General features: G+C 37.5%; 1 pseudogene; it reads right to left on the reverse strand.

The window, feature by feature from the left end:
• Window positions 1-1260: 1260 nt before the first annotated feature.
• On the reverse strand, window positions 1261-1357 carry LOC130016112 (uncharacterized; annotated as a pseudogene).
• Window positions 1358-7278: the final 5921 nt, after the last annotated feature.

Raw genomic sequence — 7278 nt, forward strand, 5'->3', positions numbered from 1 at the left:
GTTGTCAGCAGTTCCTCTTTAAAGGATTGAAATATTTCACTATTGAATCCATCTGGGCCAAGGATTCTGTTTGGGGGGATATTTTGACCATCATTTCAATTTCCTTGGTAGTGATAGGTTCAAGTATTCCAAATCTTCTTGATTCAGCCTTGGGAGGTAATTGGAATCCATTAATTTATCAATTTGTTAAAGATTCTCTCATTTCCTGCTGCAAAGATTCTCAAAATAATCTCTGATGATCCTATGGATTTCTGTAGTTTCTATTAGGATACCCCCCTTTGCATTTCTGATTCGATTTATTAGAATTCTTTCTGTTTCTTTGAGAGGCTTCTAGAGGTTTATTGATCTTGTTTATTTTCTCAAAGAAACAGCTTTTGCTTTTATTGGTCTTCTGGATTGTATTTTGGGTTTCTAGCTCATTGATTTCTACTATAAATTTTATTATTTCCTTGCTCCAGCCTAGTTTGCACTCCTTTTGTTGGTCATTTTCCAAAATCTTGAGCTCTAATTTATTCATGTAGGCCCTTTCTTTCTTCCTGATAAATTCTGGCAGAGGTATAATCTTTCCTCTTAACACTGCTTTTGCTGTGTCCCACAAGTTCTGGTAGCTCGCGTCCTCATTCTCATTTGTTTCTGGAACCTTTTTATTTCCTCTTTGATTTCTTCTCTAAGCCAACGGTTGTTCATTACTTCACTTAAGTAAAATATTTCCTTGCTGAGATTTATTCGGTTTGATCTATTGAGAAGTGACAAAGTAGTGTTGAAATCTCCACCTAGTACTGTTTTGCTATCAATGTTTTTCTATAAGTCTATTAGAAGTTGTTTTTAAGTATTTTGCTGGTCTGTCATTGAGCATCTACATTGAGGAGGGTGAGTTCTTTCTGATGTAAAGATCCCATGATCATGCAGAAATGACATTCACTGTCTCTTATAACCTTTAGCCTGAAGTCCATGTGGTCTGATACTAGTATGGCTACTCCAGCTTTGTGGAGGTGTTCTTTTCTTGAATACTTGTTTTCCAGCCTTTTACTTTTAGCCCATGGTTGCTTTGATTGCTCAGATATGTTTCTTGCAGGTATCAGAATGTTGGGTTCAGTGTTCTAATTCATCTTCCTATTCTGTGCCTCTGAATTGGCACATTTAGTCCATAGACATTGAGAGAGATTGTTGTTATGGGGATTTGTGCTATCTTTATGTAGAATTTTTGTACTTGTGGGAATTGCCTTAGCTTAAAGTAGCCATGTTAGTTCTTCTTGCAACAAAAATATGGAACTCTTTACAAGTTTGCATGTCATCTCTGTGCAAGGACCATGCTCATCATTGTATCATTTCAATTTTAGTATATGTGTAACCAAACCTAGTAGGAGTTATTTTTTCTGTTCTGATTAATTTGAGTGTTGTCCTTACTTACCCTATGGCAGACAGTGGTACCTAATCAAAGAAAGTATTTCAAAGCAGCTTGATATATTTAGAACTTTAATGTCCCAGAAAGAAAAATATGGTTTTTACCATATTATCTTTTACCATAATCAAGGCATCAGTTTTACAAAATAATTCTTTTGGAAGATGTTATATGAGTCCTGTTTAATGCACTTCCCTGAAACCTTCATTAAGACCATTAAACTAGAGCCTTTTGCTGTTCTCACCTCAGTCCCGTGTACATCTCCAGGAAAAGGTGGATGGTGTTGTCTGCACTTTGACCACCTTGAATATAAGTAGGATTTTTCTCCTGAAGGAAGAGGTGAGGATCATATTGATGATTTCATTCCACATTATTATAAGTTCAACTTGAATGGAAGTTGACACTTATGAGGCTCCTGTAAAGGACAGAATAAAGGGTCTCAGTGAAGTTTAATGGCCAACACACATTAACAACACAGATGACTCAAAGCAGCCTGTGTGCATCTTTGTGTATAGTGAGTTTCATATCTAATGATAGTGATTCTCAGTCATGACACACAGGCAAAACAGACCTATAATTAAAAATCTAGTTATCTGAGCAGAGTGGGGTTTCTTAGGTGATTGAACAAGTGTGTAGTAATTTATTACTAAGCACATACATAGTTAGAATGATGTGTACTTTTTGATCTAAAATTAATTCCAAATATGTCTAAAATGACAGTCTCCTGACCCCACACCTGGCTTTCTTCACCAGGGTCCCTTGGAGGCGGTGTGTTGTGTTTCCCTCACCGCGCCGAGCAGAGCCCCGGCACCTGAAGACCTCTGCAACCAGCCATAGGTACGCTTTAGACCACTCTCCCCAAGCTTGAAGGAGCCTCATGCATGAACGAATCTGACAGAGGAACCCAGGTGTGCGCAACCAGGGGATGAGATCTCCAAGGCTGCTCAGATCAAGACTGGGCCCCCTCCAACCAGATCCCCCATCTCCTAGTAGCTAAGTGTTACAACCATGAACTGCCCCTGGAGCCATGTAATCCCATCAATGGCCAAGATACAGAGACTGGATTTTGTTGATAAGACAACAATTATTGTCCAGTTCTCACTCTGAGAGAACCTGGTAGGCATTTGCGAGTGTCTTGCCCTTGTGTTTACCAGTCATTTACACTTCTTTCAATACATTTTATATATGATCATGGTTTATGCTTATTTTTAATATTGAAGTTTAATAGCTAAATACTGATTTTTTTCACAGCACTAATTTATTAAGAACATTCATACTTGGCCTATCATATTAATTGCCAGTATTTGTTAGTTTTGCTTGTTTTTTGATTACTTAAATTGGTTTTGGTCCTTTTCTTTCAGGTTGAAAAATTTTGACACAAATGAGTATATGTTTTTCTTTATCTTCTACAGTTTTAAACTGAGAACAACTGTTTGTTTTGTACAAATAAGATACCTGTGCATTTACTATTTCTTCTCATTTTATTTACATTTTCACACATCTCGATTCATCTACAACTTAACCTAGTAAGTGTTGTCATATTGAAAGAAACCACCAATTTTTTCAATCATAGCACTGTAGCACTGTCCTCCCGTGGTTCATCCATTTGCTCGAGCGGGAACCAGTAACATCTTACAACAAATTGTGAGACTTGTTGTCACTAGCTATGGCCTATCGAATACGTCATGGGTAGCTTGCCAGGCTCTTGCTATGTGGACGAGATATTCTGGGTAGCTTGCCGGGCAGAGGAATCGGAATCAGGGTTGGTCTCCTACAAGGCAAATGCCCAACCCGATGTGCTGTAAACGTTATCTAAAATATACTAGTAATAACAAATGTTGTTTCTTTAACAGTGCAATATAAACAATTATTAAGTAATTTTCTTGATTTGTTAATCAAATAGCTAAGCTCTTGAGCATCATGGGAGTATTTTTCTAACACAAGAGTCTGACGAAGGTGAAACTGTTATAACCGTCTTGTAGAATTCCATCTCCCTAGCCTGCTTCATTCTACCCCACTCTCTATCCAATCCGATCTTCTTCTGGGATTCTGACCTCCTGATTGGCTAGCCTCTACCTTTCACCTGCCTACTTTATGACATCATTCTCCCACCAAACGAACCACCAACTGGTAGAATCTTGGGGGTCCCATGTATTTGTTTGTAAACAAATTTGAATCTTCATGGCAAGTGACGAGTGACCAATGACCAATCACCAGTGAGCAGTCCTCTCTACTGAACACTTGTGGTCTTAAGCTGCTTCAGTGTTCAGACGTAATCTCCTACTGTCTCCTCTTCTCGTCTACCTTTCATCGGTATTTCCTCTTCTCTGACCATGTCAGGTAAGGAATAATACTTTTCAAAGTTTTTCATTAGATTTATCATCCCTAAACTTAGCAGTCAAGTAAAAACAGCACGTAGTAATGAAAGAAAATATTCAAGTAGAATTTTATAAGCCTCATTTTAGCTTGACTTTGACATTTGCTGTGTGATTTTAGACACTGGCTTACTTTCTCAAACATACAAAGTGTTTTTCCTCATTGATTACATTATATTTTACACATACTTAGGAGCTCAAATACACAAACAAACATACACACACACACGAACATATATATTTATATATATGTATATATATATATGAGGTTTGATTCTCTGTGTTTCTTTTTCCTTTTAATATTGAATTTTACATGATATTCACTGAAAACAAGTAAATCAGAGACAGTATTTTTACAGAAATAGAAAATATAGATGCTGTGAAAAACTGTTAATATATACTAGCATGTGTTCTCTGTAGTGGTCTCTCCACTTGTATTTATACTTCAGTATTGTGAATATAGTGATATTACAAAGTAATAATCATTGATCTTTGAGATTTCTATTTAAACCAGGTAATAAGAAAATATGGGGCATGGGGAAGGTGCGGAGTGCTGAGCATTAGGGAGGCAAGACCTCTAAGGTAAGCAAGTTTGGGATCACTTTCATCAAACATTGACCAATCGACACCAAGACAATATGAGGGAGAAAAAAATAGGAAAGAAAGAAAGAAGGATAGAAAGAAAGAAAGAAAGAAAGAAAGAAAGAAAGAAAGAAGGAAAGAAAGAAAGAATAGGGACTTCGATTATCAAGGAAGAGGAAAACGTTTGGACATAAAATTGAAGAGAACCAAAGACTTAACATCAAAAAAGAAAGAATATATATATGAAATATGCTGAGAATAATTCACTGAGAGCAAGTCAAAGAATTTTACTTCAATAAATGTCAGGACTAGAAATATACTATGCCTTCAATAGGGTACCAGTAGGAAAAGCTCTTTATCAGAAAGCCATCCTTCCTGGCTTTTTTCCTTATTATTTCTTAGAACACAGTACTTGGTACTTGACAATTTGGAGTATAAACACGCTTCAGAAATGATGCTCCCCATAAATAGCTAATAGTGCTTATCTAGGGCGGTGGAAGACACAGAATCTTCAATGTTTTTATTACATTCTGGTTTTTAAGTTCATGTATGCGCTGCCTGTTAAAATAAAAAAAAATGGTATATTCTAACTTGAATCAGGAGGTTTGATTCATTTGTGTGGTCAGTAGGTTCCAGGTTAAAGCTGCTTGTCATCTTTACAAATATTATTTCATGTGATTTTTTCTTCCTAACATGAGAGTACTTTGATAATAGTCAAGTTTTGTTTTTAGATCCTAACAGGAAATAGAAAAATCAAGTCTCACATGACTAATTACACATTTTTGTCATATTTGTGAATTCTGAGTTTTCCTACATAAAGATATTTTATGGGATTTTGGTGCTCATTTATTAAACATTGAGAAGAAAGTTTTCCTGTTTGATAACGATAATTCTAATATAGGCGTTGAAAGTAAATTTGCATTATTTTGTGATCACTTTTTAAATGGTCTTTTCTGTTTCTTGTGTGATCAAGTGAAATCCTCTGCTATGTTTAACACATGTTGTTTGCTGGTTAATATTCAAAGGTACTGATGAGTATAATTTTTTGTAATTTCGAAGTTTCTTTCTGTGTTTTACTCATTTAAAACATTTCATCTCTATGAAATACAATCATGTTTATTCCTATTTTCTTTTTGTTATGTAGTTACTGATAAATCCTTTCTCTTTAATGGACTGGTAAAGTGTCACTCAAAAATCACCTTCTATTCCATTTTTTGGCTAGCAGTTTTTACTAAAATAAAATAGAGTCTTCATATTGTATATGTGGAACAATTTAGTAATAACCTTATTGTACTGTTTTATTTGATTTTGTTTGGGATGCCATCCACTGTTATTCAAGGCTTACTCTTGTGTCTGTTCTCCATAACATACTGTACTATGCTGCTTGCTACAGAGCCCAGATTTCATTAATATCTACATAATTCTTTTTCAGTTCTGTGATACATATTTTTCATGATGTTTTCTTTACACTTCCTCCCATGTAAATCACATTGAATAGAAAAATTATATTCGTGTATGCATTATTATTCTTAGAGTTATTAGTAACTACATTGTTGATAAACATCTTAAGACACAGAATTTAAATAAAGTTTTCCTTCCAAAAATATTTCTTGGGAAAAACTCAAGTAATGATTTTTGAAGTGGATCAAAAATCAGGGTAACCTTCAATGCATCAACAAGATTAAGTTGTATGTGAACCATAAGTAACAGGTACTCACCTGATCTTGGGGAAGTTCCCATAATATCTCCAGCCCAAAGTAACCTGGCGCTGACACCAACTCCAACTCAGGATCAAAAAGGTAAGAATTTTGATCAGATGAAAAGTGGGCTTTCAAAACCTCTGGAGACCTACCAGATCCCAGTAGACCTAGATCATGCAAAGATCTGCAGGTAATGAACACCACTGACACCATCACTCTGAAACAGGTGCAAGAAAATTCAAGTGGCACTAAGCGGACCTCCCATGCAAAAGGGAAGAACAAAAAGGAGGCTTCTGAACCTCTTGAGGGAGAACCCAAGGCCAAAATCCAGCCAAAAGTCTGAGAATGCTTGCTGAGGGGAGCAGGGATTGTTTGTAATGCTGCAGTCAGTGAGAGGTGTCCTGTGACCACAGCCAAAACTAACAGCAAATCTCACAAATCTGCCTCCAGCAGGATCAGCAAGACAAAGAGCCATGGGCAGCAGAAGATAAAAAACACCAGAGAAAACTCTAAGAAAGTTAATGAGTGTAAGCAGCTAGGGAACAAGGTCAAGGCAGAAGAAACTCCACCATTGGCAAGATGAAATGCAAGGAAACTCAACCTGAGTTTTGCCAAGAGGCAGTTAAATAACCCCGCCGCTACCTAGGCATACACATGCTGGATTCTGTCCAAATGTTTCATGCTCTGGGGAAGAGTGATCCAAAACTTGGAATATTTTCCTCCCAGGTGCTGAGTAGCGCAAAGAACCCCAAAGATGTCAAGCCATCCTCAGCTGTCAAGCCATGGCTAGGTGCTACACGGGATGGAAAAGGCCTTGAGAAAACTCAGGTCAAAGCACAGAAACCAAGTAGCAGTGCTGATAAACGCTCATCTCCATCCCAGTCTGAGCTGCCACCTCCTGGGAAGGTCAAATTGGTACCTTTGCCGTTTCTTACCATGAAGAATCCACAAGCTGAACCTGTTCCTCGGAGACGAAAATCTGAAGCCACACATCTTCCTGCTGCAGCTAACCCTGCCAAGCCTGGCTCTACCAATGCAGCTCAGCCAAATGCTGCCAATTTTTCCCCGTCAACCACTGCATTTTTGCCTGGTCCTTCCAATCCTGCTAAGTCCATTTCAACCAACCTATCTCGACCAGGTTTGCAGAACCCTAGTAGCCGGCCTATTCATCAGCCTGCAGCTTCTAGACCTGATCCCTACAAGACAGCAGCTGGCACTT

The sequence above is a fragment of the Sorex fumeus genome, unplaced genomic scaffold (genome assembly GCF_029834395.1).
Source record: "Sorex fumeus unplaced genomic scaffold, SorFum_2.1 ptg000146l, whole genome shotgun sequence".
NCBI classification, from domain to species: domain Eukaryota; kingdom Metazoa; phylum Chordata; class Mammalia; order Eulipotyphla; family Soricidae; genus Sorex; species Sorex fumeus.